This window comes from Euprymna scolopes, chromosome 46 (assembly GCF_053919585.1).
Source record: "Euprymna scolopes isolate OS-2025 chromosome 46, ASM5391958v1, whole genome shotgun sequence".
NCBI lineage: Eukaryota > Metazoa > Mollusca > Cephalopoda > Sepiida > Sepiolidae > Euprymna > Euprymna scolopes.
Window position 1 is genome coordinate 21,729,763 of NC_136527.1, and position 13,089 is coordinate 21,742,851.

At 36.7% G+C, this 13,089-nt stretch overlaps 1 long non-coding RNA gene across 1 annotated transcript in view; it reads right to left on the reverse strand.

The window, feature by feature from the left end:
* Positions 1–13,089, reverse strand: part of LOC145270955 (uncharacterized) — a 110,781-nt gene that overhangs the window by 16,201 nt on the left and 81,491 nt on the right. The window lies entirely within an intron of this gene.

Sequence of the window (13,089 nt, forward strand, 5' to 3'; positions counted from 1 at the left end):
GCGCCCGACACTCTCTTTAACATGATAAGTTTGGGAAAAGGTGTTATAAATAATAAACTAGACAAAATACTATTTAAAAAACACCGAATATATGTCAACTTATGTCACGGTAATATATATTGAGCGAATTTCTAACAGTATTTTGTCTAGTTTATTATTTATAACATCTTTTCCTGAACTTACCGTGTTAAAAAGAGACTCGGGCGCCATTTTGAATTTTCCAATACATCGGTAAACACTATGCTTTTCGAGCTGAATAAACATGTTACATTGAATAAAAACACTAAAAACATATCCAGTTAGGTAGAAAAGTAACTTGTCTTGCCTTTGATAACATTTATTTGTTATATATTTGTTTTTTTGACAACTTTTTTGAATCTATGTGTACAGTAATACAAACCCAAAAAATTAATTAGAAGCCAGTACAATCAATTAACGCCTGAGGTGTGTCAGAAACCTCGTGAAAAATATTGAATAATTCCATCCCCTGTCTTTCCAAGCTTATCACTACTCGAAAAATGTAATTCAATCCCTAATTTTTTTTTTTAAATTTAAGGAGCAAGGACCAAGGTTTCATTTAAAAAAAAAAAAAAAAGACAACTTTACATGTGAATTTCTAAAAAAAAATCTACTTTTTATGTTTTAAATTTGAATATATTATTTATCGATCTTTTATCTTCAATTTGTGATATATAAAACTTTGGTGAGTAAATTAATTATTTACTTTTTAATAGACATTTCAAAATGGGGGAGGGCGTGAATTAAAAAAAACGTTTGTCTAAAATATTATATTCGGTTTCTTGGAAAGAGCATAAAATTTCACATTGACCCTTAAAATATCGTAAAAATAGAATCAATAGAAAAAATTTGATAGATTTTTTAAGTTTAAAAATTGAAAAATACTGAACTCGTAAAATTCAATTAATTTCATTATTGTTTTTTTTTTAATAAAAAATAATATTGCTATTACTTTTTATACAACTTTAATAGTTTATTTTGGAAGTATAATGTATAAAGAAAATAAACAATCCACTTTTAAAAGAGAAATTACGAGCTTTTTATATTTTATTTTCAGTTTCGTGTTAGGGGTGTCAAAATATTGAATAAATACTGATTATCGTAATGTTCCTGAAATATTAAAAATATTTTTAATTGTTAACATCTACAATGCTTTATTTGTATATAAAAAAGCAAACAGAAATTCATGAGTTTTTTTTTTTTTAGTTCATAAATTTTAACTTTAGTAAAGGTGTTTTGATTTACAAAAAAATGATAAATTTTCACTAAAATTAAAAAAATAACGAGTTCAGTGATGGTTAATAAATACTGAAAATTTGGGTTTGTATTACTGTACACATAAATTCGAAAAAGTTGTCAAAACAACAAATATATAACAAATAAATGTTATCAAAGGCAAGATAAGTTACTTTTCTACCTAACTGGATATATTTTTTGTGTTTTTATTCAATGTAACATGTTTATTCACCTCGAAAAACATGCAGTGTTTACCGATGTATTAAAAAATTCAAAATGGCGCCCGATTGTCTCTTTAACACGGTAAGTTTGGGAAAAGATGTTATAAATAATAAACTAGACAAAATACTATTAAAAAACAACCGAATATATGACAACTTATGTCACGGTAACATATATTGAGCGAATTTCTAACAGTATTTTGTCTAGTTTATTATTTATAATACCTTTTCCCAAGCTTACCCTCTCCGAGAGAGAGTCGGGCGCCATTTTGAATTTTCCAATACATCGGTAAACACTGCATGTTTTTCGAGCTGATTACACTGAATAAAAACACAAAAAATATATCCAGTTAGGTAGAAAAGTAACTTATCTTACCTTTGATAACATTTATTTGTTATATATTTGTTTTTTGACAACTTTTTCGAATCTATGTGTACAGTAATACAAACCCGAAAATTTCATTAAAATTGGTTCATTTCCTGAATTGCACTCATTTGGGCCCACCATCAGTAAAGCTCTCTTTACTTTTCCACACACTTTACTGATCAAGCAAACGCTACATATATAGAATGATTCAGTTACGCCACTGTAGTAAAAAAAAAAAAAAAAAAAAAAAAAACCCCTAAAAACAAAGGACATGTTTTGATGAATAATTTAAAATTCAAAGAAGATGTTATGAAATATGTAGCTACGGCTACAACAAAGTACATAGCTGCGACTACAACCTCTTGCGAAACTATGCGTGTGAAACAGAGACTAGCTTTGCAGGCCACCATTTTCAGGCAAAAAAGCTGCGGCATATTCTTAACTCATTATCAGCTTTGTGTTCTCTCTGCTTCTCGCTACTTAACATCGTGTCAACAGGATTTCTCTCTTCAGAATGACCCATATACACCCAGTGAACACTTCCAACACATGTTCGGCAAAAACCCACACAGTATAATACTTTAGACTCTAGTCTTACATACACCTTGTCTCCGTACGGAAGAGACATTTATCGAACCACGTGGATTTAAACAATCTCGGAATTTTGACAAAACCAATAAACATTGCATATGCAATAAACATTGCATATGCAATTCCACCACCAGAAAAAATGGAAATGGATGACGATTTGTGAGAAAACTGGGCACTTTTCAAACTAACATGGGAGAACTATGCGGCCGCGACGGAAATTGGGAAAAAGCAGCAAACGTACAGGTAAGTACACTTCTTTCACTAATCGGCAAAGAATTCGGCAAATATACAAAAACTCGCCGATGTTGGCAGAGGACCGAGCAAACACAAAAAAATTTGAAAAGACTGACAAAGTACGTTGAACCCAAACAGAACATCATATACCAACGGTATACATTTAATTCCTGTACACAGGAACAGGGTGGAAAATTTGACACGCATTTGATCAAACTAAGACACTTAATCAGAACATGTACTACAGTGCCCTTGCGTGACCGAATAGTTACAGGCACCAGTAATAATAATATTCCAGCCAGGCTCCTCAGTGAATCTGGACTCACCCTAGACAGGGCGATAGATATTTGGAGGAGCACTGAACAGACTGAATAACAGTTCGGCAAACTGAACAACCCAATAGAAACTATCCACTACACCAAGGGAGATAAGAAAAAGCCACGAGAATTCATAAAGGACAGCAAATTCTGTGGACAGAGCAATGACAAAGGAAAGTGTCAGGTTTATGGACTTGCATATGCTATCTGCTTAAAGCGCAAATATATTGCCAGAGAAACCAATCACAGGCGCAACCCACCCCATCACAACGGCAAAATAAATCCTCAACACAGCGAACTGCAAAGGTGCGCTATGTGGAAACAGAAGCAGTCAGCAGTGATGAAAGCATCTATGCCATGAGAAATATCACAGATTGCAAACACTATCAGGCAGACGTTTGCATATCCACCCCGGTAGACAGCACAAAAACTGTATGCAAATTGTAAATTGACACTAGGGCCAGCTGCAGTACCCTGTTTGCTGACTACTAATGCTTTACTAAAGCACCGCTACAACCGTCTCTCACAAAGTTGAAGCTGTATGACAATTCTATACTTCAACCTTTGGGCTCAATAACACTTAACTGTGAAGTGAAGGGAATAAAAAGGTCACCTTCCAAGTCGTGTATAGCAACTCACCATCATTAGTTTCTGGGCGGGCTAGCTCTGCACTGAAGCTCATAGCTTTTAACACAGAATGTGTGTGACGGCTGAGTGAAGTAAAGGAGGCAAAACCAATTACAAAAGAAGAAATCCTCAGTAACTACAGCGACATTTTCTCTGAACTGTCAAGCCTATGCAAAATAGTCCTCGCTGAGTCCCTCTACAACTTAAACTGAGTTAAAAAGAAAACATGACGAAATGGTCAACTAGATGAGTAGCACACCTTTCCCTAGTCGATGAGGAGTGGGCGAAGAGACTGACGATCTTGATGTAGTCTGAGTGCGTCCTCCAAGTTCCACTAAAGAATGCTGAGCGTTCTTTTTCACAACATGAGCATGGAAAATCAAAATTCTGATGTTGAACTTAATTCAGCCGCTGACAGTTTCTTCCATTTATATCACAATGTGCGCTGTTAAGACTATTCTCATCTGCGCAAAAACTGAAAGGTCCCGATTCAGAAAGTATTTGCTCATAAACAACTGTAATTTAAACCTGCTCGACATGCATTCCTCCCCCCCCCCAGTTCACGAGGAATTTCGGGTGAGTGACGTGAAAAAGAATGCTGTTCACTCTACACTCTGAAACAATAGAGAAGAGGGTTGGTTAGCTTATGTCCTAGGTGATGAGAGGAGACATTTACATTAGCTATCTCCCCCACCCACGGTGAGTTTTTTTTGCTGTCACGACAAAAAAATCCTGTACAAAAGTCCTCTGAAGCTATATACACTGTGATGGAATCACTAGTCTTGGTTTCGCCGGGGCCACAACCTACTCGCTGGTGCAGTCTCTGAAGCACAAGGAGCGTTGTGTGGCATCAGTCGGCTCAAGGCCCTGGGAGCCTTCTTGGCAATTGTATGCATGTTCTTGGGGGTGGTGTCGTTTCCAGCTCCAGCGTTCTTGGGAGTGGCATAATCTCTAGCTGGATTAGAAGCATTAGGGGTAGTTGGAAGGATCTCAGAAGGGCTCAATGGCATGTCATAAAAATCTTTATTGCTGGACTTACGTATGGGACTATCCGTTGGATTACTAGCATAGACTTCTGGCAGGGTGGCAGGAGAGTTTTCTGACGCCTCTGGTATGGTGCTGACAGAGGCATCTTCCGGCAGCCTGGTGACTGGTAGTAAGGACTCTATCACGTCTTCATTAGTTGTGGTTCTGAAAGGCTTGAATTTCCGAAGGTGTTGTCGGTTTCTGAGCGTAAGTCTCCCAGAACCATCTATCTTGACCACATATTGGTGAAATTGTCTCACCTCCACAACGGTGCCTGTTCGTTCCCAGCGTTTAGGGTTATTTCCAGTTAGGTTTTGAATATACACATGATACCCCATGCTTAGAGGGGGCAAAGATCTTGTATGCTCGCTCCACTTTTCATGCTCAAGGGAATGACGTTTTGCTAGTGCCTTCTCCCTGTTTACGAGCGTTTCAGACCATGTGGGGTGGGGGGCAATACCGACCCATTGGGATGGGATCTCTAATGGGTCGTCCGAAAACTATCAGAGCAGGAGATGCCTTCATCTCTGGGTCGATGGAGTTGCGGTATATTAGCATCGCCCGTTGAAACTTGTCCCCATTGATGGACCCGCCTGCTGAGGTGTTATCCATCAGCATTCGTTTGACAGTTTTGACTGCAATTTCTGCTCTGCAGTTGGCGTGAGGGTTGGCAACAGAGGTAAGGCGATGGTAGACTTCCCATGATCAGAGGAAATCCTGAGTCTTCCCAGCAGTGAACTGGGGTCCCCCGTCAGATGTCAGCTCCTCAGGCACTCCGAAAGTCACAAAGACTTCTTTTAGGCACTTGATGAGGCCATCTGTGCCGTTCTCTGCTTGGAATACCATCGGCCAGTTGGAGTACCGGTCGACCACCTCAACATAATCATGGTTGTTGTGTGTGAAGTAGTCGCTGGCGATCTTGTGAAACGGGTACTCCGGAGGGGCAGCGTTAGAAGGTGGCTGCATAGCATTAGACTTTGCAATCCGATGGCAGTGGGTGCAATTGTCCCTGACACGTTGGATGTCGATGCTGATATTGGGCCAGTAAACCGAGTCAGCCGCGCGGGCACACATGAAGCTGATTCCCTGGTGGGCCGCATGCAGGGCTTCTAATATCTCTTGGCGTAATGTTGCCAGCACAATGATGCGGTTGTCGGCAAGGATCACGCCATCAACGGTGCAAAGGCTGCTGGAGATGCGGTGGTATGGCCGGAGTGCGGTCCTTAGCTGTCAGCAGTCCAAAGGAAATCCGTCATGAATCAGTCTGTGTAATTCCTGTAGGTCTGCGTCCAAAGATGTAGCTTCCTGCACCATGTCCCAGGAAACCACATTAGTGACTGCATAAAGAGTGTTAGACATGGATGCATCATCGACTAGGGAAAGGTGTGTTACTCATCTATGACGTTCTACAACTACACATCGTCCGGATCTCGCCGCTCCTGAAAGCAACTCATTACACCTGAATAAATAATGAGTGACAAAATTGAAGCCACCTGCCCAGTTACTGGATGTGGCTGGAAATCCCAGAAACTCCCTGAATCCCTCAGTAACATGCTCATTACCTCCATGAACTTTATGCCCAAACTGCCCATCCAGCCCCGATGGCCAACCCCCAACAACCAGCAGCTCCCAGGCTTAAGCTTAAGTCCCCATCTATTGGTGCTGAAAGCACCCCCGATCAATGGTCATCCTTCAAGCGACAATGGTCTATGTATAAGACCGGCATGGCTATCACTGATGCTATGTGTGCCACGGCCCTCTTTCACTGCTGTGATGGGGACCTCATGAATGACCTCTTGAGAGACTTGCAGGAAGATGTGTCATCAATGACCGAGGCAGACCTCCTTGCTGCTATAAGGCGCCTGGCAGTCAGGGAGGAGAGCACTCTGGTCCACCGCATCAAACTCAGTAGGATGACACAGGCCCCTGGTACCCCTATCAGAACCTTCCTTGCCGCTCTCAGGGGTCAGTCCGCTTTATGCTAGTACACAGCAAAGTATAAGGAACCGGGCTGTGGCCACACTTATGATTATAGCAGTGAGATTATTAGGGATAATCTCATTCGTGGTATTGCTGATCCAGAGATTCTTTCTGATCTGTTGGGTGATCCCAAAACAGACCGAACCCTGGAGGAAACTGTTGCCTATATAGCCCAGAAGGAACAGGGTAAATCCACCAGGGCAGCTGTTGGAGAAACTATCGCTGCCATGAGCCATGGTAATGACAAACCCCACCAGTTACAACCATCTCGCAGCAACAAACAGAGCAAGTGCAGGGCCTGCGGAGAACTACAGCATGGTAAGTCAAACGACCGGAATTCCAGAGCCAAGTCCTGCAGTGCTTGGTCTGTAACATGCAGCAAGTGCTCTGTAAAAGGCCATTTTGCGACCAACTGCAGTAAGTGCTCGAACTGCGGGTTATGGGGCCACCGAGACAGATCTTCCAGGTGGTGCCCTCAGAACCCCCGCCGTAAGGCTAAGCCCAAGTACAGTAATGACACCTTGCACATGGGGGATGACGAAGCTGGCACACTATTTAACCAGCTTTGTACCGTCCAGACTCATCAACCCTTAACTAGCAGCTGCAAGCCAATTGAACATCATGTATACGAAGGCAAATGGGTCGCTAGACCTTCTAAGCCCCACCCAATGATGACGGTGAAGCTCACCCCGTTACCAGATGACCACAAAAAGCTTGGTTGCCCACTAAAATCCTCCAGCCCCACATCAATCGAAATACCTATGGTGGCAGATTCTGGTTGTCAGAGTTCCATCATACCCATCAGATCAGCACTTGCGATGGGCATCGCCAAGACCGATATATTCCCCGTCAAATTGTCATTCCAGACTCAGACCCAAGATGATAACCAGGGCACACAGCTCTCACCTAGGCATGCAGTACACACTGAACACAGCCTGCGACATTATGTTCTGGCCATGAATGCATGCAGAGATCACAGAGGCAGTCTGAAGGTGGGAAACCTCTCAACTGATCCAACCTCAACAACAGCGACAACTTTTGATGACCCACCCAATACCTGTACACCCCTGGCAGTGTGTGGCTAGTGACTGCTGTGAACTAAACGGTAATTACTTTGTGGTATTGGTTGACATATACTCAGATTTTGTGGAGACCGGCCTCCAGACCTAAGTGGGAACTCCCTCGTCAAAATGCTAACACCCAACTTCGCTGCACATGGCGCACCACGCACCAGCAGCAATGATAACTGACAACGTGACCAACTACACGAGCACTGACTTCCATAGATTTCTGGAATCGTGGGACATCGAACATATAACGTCTAATCCTCATCACCATCAATCGAACAGACGGGCAGAAGCGGAAGAAAAATTGATGAAAGGCATGATAAAGAAATCGACAAAGGAAGGCACGGACATGTGGAAAGCCATACTTGAATGACGTAATGCTACAACACCTGGTATGTACAGCTCACCAGCACAAAGATTATTTTCTAGGTGCACCCTCTCCATGCTACTCTGCACAACCACGCATTACACACCGCAAGTGCAAGGAGAGGTACAAGATAGCCTCATAAAAGAACGGCAAACGGCAAATACATATTATGACCGTCATAATCTACCCAATCTCACCATAGGATAGGGTAAAATGCCACCCACAAAGCCCCTGGAAATCGGCATTAGTAAAGTAGTAGCACCACGCAGTTATGGGGTTGAAGTAAACAAAGATGATAAAGAAACAGAATCCACATCCATCAACCAACCACTCTCCCAACTGGTGTACACTCTATACCACAAGATGCCTCCATGCCACACCTGCAACAAAGAATCAGGCAAATCTAAGACCACAACGATCCCCAACACATGAGAAACAATTTCGTAGGTTTAATCGGGTGATCAAACTCCCTGCACGACTGAGAGACTGCACACCCTAAAACACACACACACACACACACACACACACACACACACACACACACACACCGACTATAACACACTACACATCTCGTTCAGTTAAACAAAGAACCAATGGAGAAAAAGGGGATGTTATGAAGGCCATAGCTATGACTATAACCTCCTGCGAAACTATGCATGTAAAACATGACTAGCTTTGCAGGCCACCATTTTCAGGCAATAAAACTACAACATATTCGTAACTTAATATCGGCTTCGTGTTCTCTCTGCTTTTCACTACTTAACAATATAAAAAAGGGGTGTGTTAAAATGTTTTTGACTACTAATGAGGGTATGACTCGATTGATTTCGACGATCGTTTTTATAGCCACAGTTATAACAATTAACTAATCAGAAGCTTCAAATGTTATTCTAAAAAAATGTCGAATTTTGTATTCAGCTCAGTTCACTGTAGTTTTCTGTCTCAAAATGACTGAATTGTGACTGCCTTTATTCTTCGCCGCCATCTTTGTTACTAAGAAATACTCAACACTCGAAATCGTGACTGCATCTTCTTTTGGATTCAATCAGTTCACCGATGGCCTCTGTCTCAAAATAACTTAAGATCGTGACTGCATTGATTCTTCACCGCCATCTTTATTACTAAGAAATACTCAAGACACGAAATCGTAACTGCATTGATTCTTTGCCGGGTTAATTTACTGCCGCCATATTCTTTTGGATTCAATCAGTTCACCGATGGCCTATGTCTCAAACAACTCGAGATCGTGACTGCATTTATTCTTTGCCGCCATCTTTATTACTAAGAAATACTCAACAAGATAATGTCTCAGCACTTAATAAACAATATATGAGACTTTTTAAAAAGTTTAAAACAATATAATCACATATTTAATAATTGTGAATAACTGCACTGTAATATAATAATAAACACTTTTTATTTATTGTAAACAATATACAGCACTTATTTTTGTTTATTTTAAACAATAAAATCACATATTTAATAATTATTAATAATGCAATTGAAATATAATAATAAACACTTTTTATTTATTGTAAACAATATACAGAACTTATTTTTGTTAATTTCAAACAATAAAATCACATATTTAATAATTATTAATAATGCAACTGAAATATAATAATACACTTTTTATTTCTTTTAAACAATATACAGCACTTATTTTTGTTAATTTCAAACAATAAAATCACATATTTAATAATTATTAATAATGCAACTGAAATATAATAATAAACACTTTTTATTTCTTTTAAACAATATACAGCACTTATTTTTGTTTATTTTAAACAATAAAATCACATATTTAATAATTATTAATAATGCAATTGAAATATAATAATAAACACTTTTTATGTATTGTAAACAATATACAGCACTTATTTTTGTTAATTTTAAACAATAAAATCACATATTTAATAATTATTAATAATGCAATTGAAATATAATAATAAACACTTTTTATTTATTGTAAACAATATACAGAACTTATTTTTGTTAATTTCAAACAATAAAATCACATATTTAATAATTATTAATAATGCAACTGAAATATAATAATACACTTTTTATTTCTTTTAAACAATATACAGCACTTATTTTTGTTAATTTCAAACAATAAAATCACATATTTAATAATTATTAATAATGCAATTGAAATATAATAATAAACACTTTTTATTTCTTTTAAACAATATACAGGACTTTTTGTTTATTTTAAACAATATATTCACATATTTAATAGTTATTAATGATTTAATTGTAAATAAATAATACAAACTTTTAATTTTTTTAAACAATATAAGGACTTTCAAAAATTAAACCATATAATCACGTATTTAATAATTATAAATAATGTAATTTTAATAAAATAATAAACATTTTTTTAAACAATATACTGGACATTTTTGTTAATTTAAAATAATATAATCACATATTTAATAATTATTAATAAGTCAATTGTAATAAAATAATACAGACTTTGTATTAATTTTAAACAATATACAGGATTTAAAAAAATTAAAACAATATAATCACATATATATTATCATTAATTCCATTGAAATAAAATACTAAAATTTTTTTATTTATTTTAAACAAGATACAATATTTGTTTTCGTAATATAAAACAATATAAGTATATATTTTATAACAATAATGTAATTGGGTGCGTGTGTGCAGTCAGCTCCAACCCTAATCACAGTTTAACCGGCTTCCTCCAAAGGAGGAAGTTTCATGGGAGTATGAAATTCACAAGTGACCCCCAGTCGCAGGTATATCCCTGTTAGGGGAGATGATGGCGTTAGGTTTTTGCAACTTTTTGCAGGGAGGTGTCGACGTCCTCCTACTTACAGCATACTTCACAAATTGGTCACCGATTTTAGTAATGACCAGGCAATGTTGCTTAACTTCGGTGATCTGACGGGAACCGGTGTGTCAACATGGTTATGCCATACTAATTAGGGTAGAAAAAATAATGTAATTGCAATAAAATAAATAAATAAAAAAATGTAATTGCAATAAAATAAAAACCCGTTTTATTTTAAACAATATTATGATATTTTTGTTAATTTCAAACAATATAATGACATATTTTATAATCTCTATATAAATAAAATGAACTCATTTTTCCCGTATGATTTTGACATTAATAGGATTAAAAATCAAGATATTTCATGCAAATATAATATGCACAAACGGCAGAACAATATCTGAGGTGTGTTATAGGCTTATTATTTCTCAAATTCCTCGATAATCTTAGATTTCTATACTTTTTCTGCTGAGAAGTCACGGCCAAAATCGGTTAAGATCAATGGAAGTGGTAAAATATTTTCTCTCTAATAAATTCCTCCTCCCCCTGCCACCACTTAACACCGTTTGGGGATCGTTCACAAGGAACAGTTGAGAAGAGAACACCGGTTTGGCTTCGTAGTTCTTTCATGTGAAGTTATTTAAAATCACTAAACTAAGCTGTGGCGTAGTGGTTAGCGTGCTGGACAATTCACATTATATTTTCACGTTCGCGCCGACCTACCGTAGTCGTTTTTTTTTTTTTTTTTTTTCCTAAACAACTGGAATGGACTTTTCTTGGTGGCCGAACTGTTAATGTTGCAGATGTTTTTTTTTTTTTTTTTTTTTTACACTTTATTTTCCTACTTTTACTCATGACTCCGAGTTTGATCCTTCCAACTTACCTACCATAACATTTTTTAAAACTCCACCCCCATCCCGGAAACAAACACTCGGGCAACGCCGGGTACCCCCGCTAGTTTTAAATAATATAAGGATTTAAAAAAAAATTTAACAATATAATCACATATTTATTAATTGTAATAAAAAATAATAAATATTTTCTTTTATTTATAACAATATACGGGACGTATTTTTGTAACTTATTACTACTAATTCAATTGTAATGAAATAATAAACACTTTTTATTTATTTTAAACAATATACAGGACGTTTTTTTTGTAATTTAAACCAATATAATCACATATTTAATTATTATTAATATTTATTTGATATAAAATCAACAGTTTTTTAACAATATACAACAGTTTTTGTTAATTTAAAGTATACTAATCACATATTTGTTAATTATTAATAATTCTATTGTGATAAAATGATAAACACTTTCATTTTAAACAATATACGATTTTTTTAAATTTAGAACAGTATAATCACATATTTAATAATTATTACTAATTTTATTGTCTTTTGGATTCAATCAGTTCGCCATTAACTACATCACAGACCGCATTTGATTCTTGGCCGTCATCTTTGTTACTAGCAATTACTTTACACTCAGTATCAGGACTGCACTGCTTCTCAGCCGCCATCTTTGTTCAACAGGATGTCTCAATACTTAACCCACTTTTTATTTATTTTAAAAATTATACGATTGTAATAAAATAACAAAGACTTTCTATTTGGTTTTTTTTCTTGTTGATTTTAAACAATACTCATGATAGGGGTATGATCCCGCACAGTTGGAAGATTCTATTTATAAACGACGATTCGAATTAATTCACGTTCCGCTACCAACAAATCAGAAACCATAATTGCTCCATAAAAATTAAACCTTTTCATTAGAAACTTTGCATGTTTTTTTTTTTCCATGTCAACACGGGAAGAAGAACATTAGCTCTGTATGAATTAAATTTTTTATGCTTTTTTATGAAAATATGTCATCGTAAATTATAACGCAGAAAACCAAAACTGTAGTAAAGGTATTTTTTGTTTAAACAATATACTACATTTCCAGTAAAATTAAATTAAAATAAAATAATGGGTTATTATATTAGGTGATCATTATTTTATAAATATTGAAAATTTCATTAAAATTGGTTTATTTTCTGATTTTTGGTGAATTTTTAAGTAAAGGGGGGGGGGTCAAAATGTTTATACATTTTGAGTATCAGTATTCATTTTGCACGTACCTAATTTAGCCTCATATCAGCTTGTATAATTTATTCTTGTTAAGAAAGCTATCATCGCAAGCATTGCCTAGATCTTACAGAATGTGGCTGAATTTATTGCC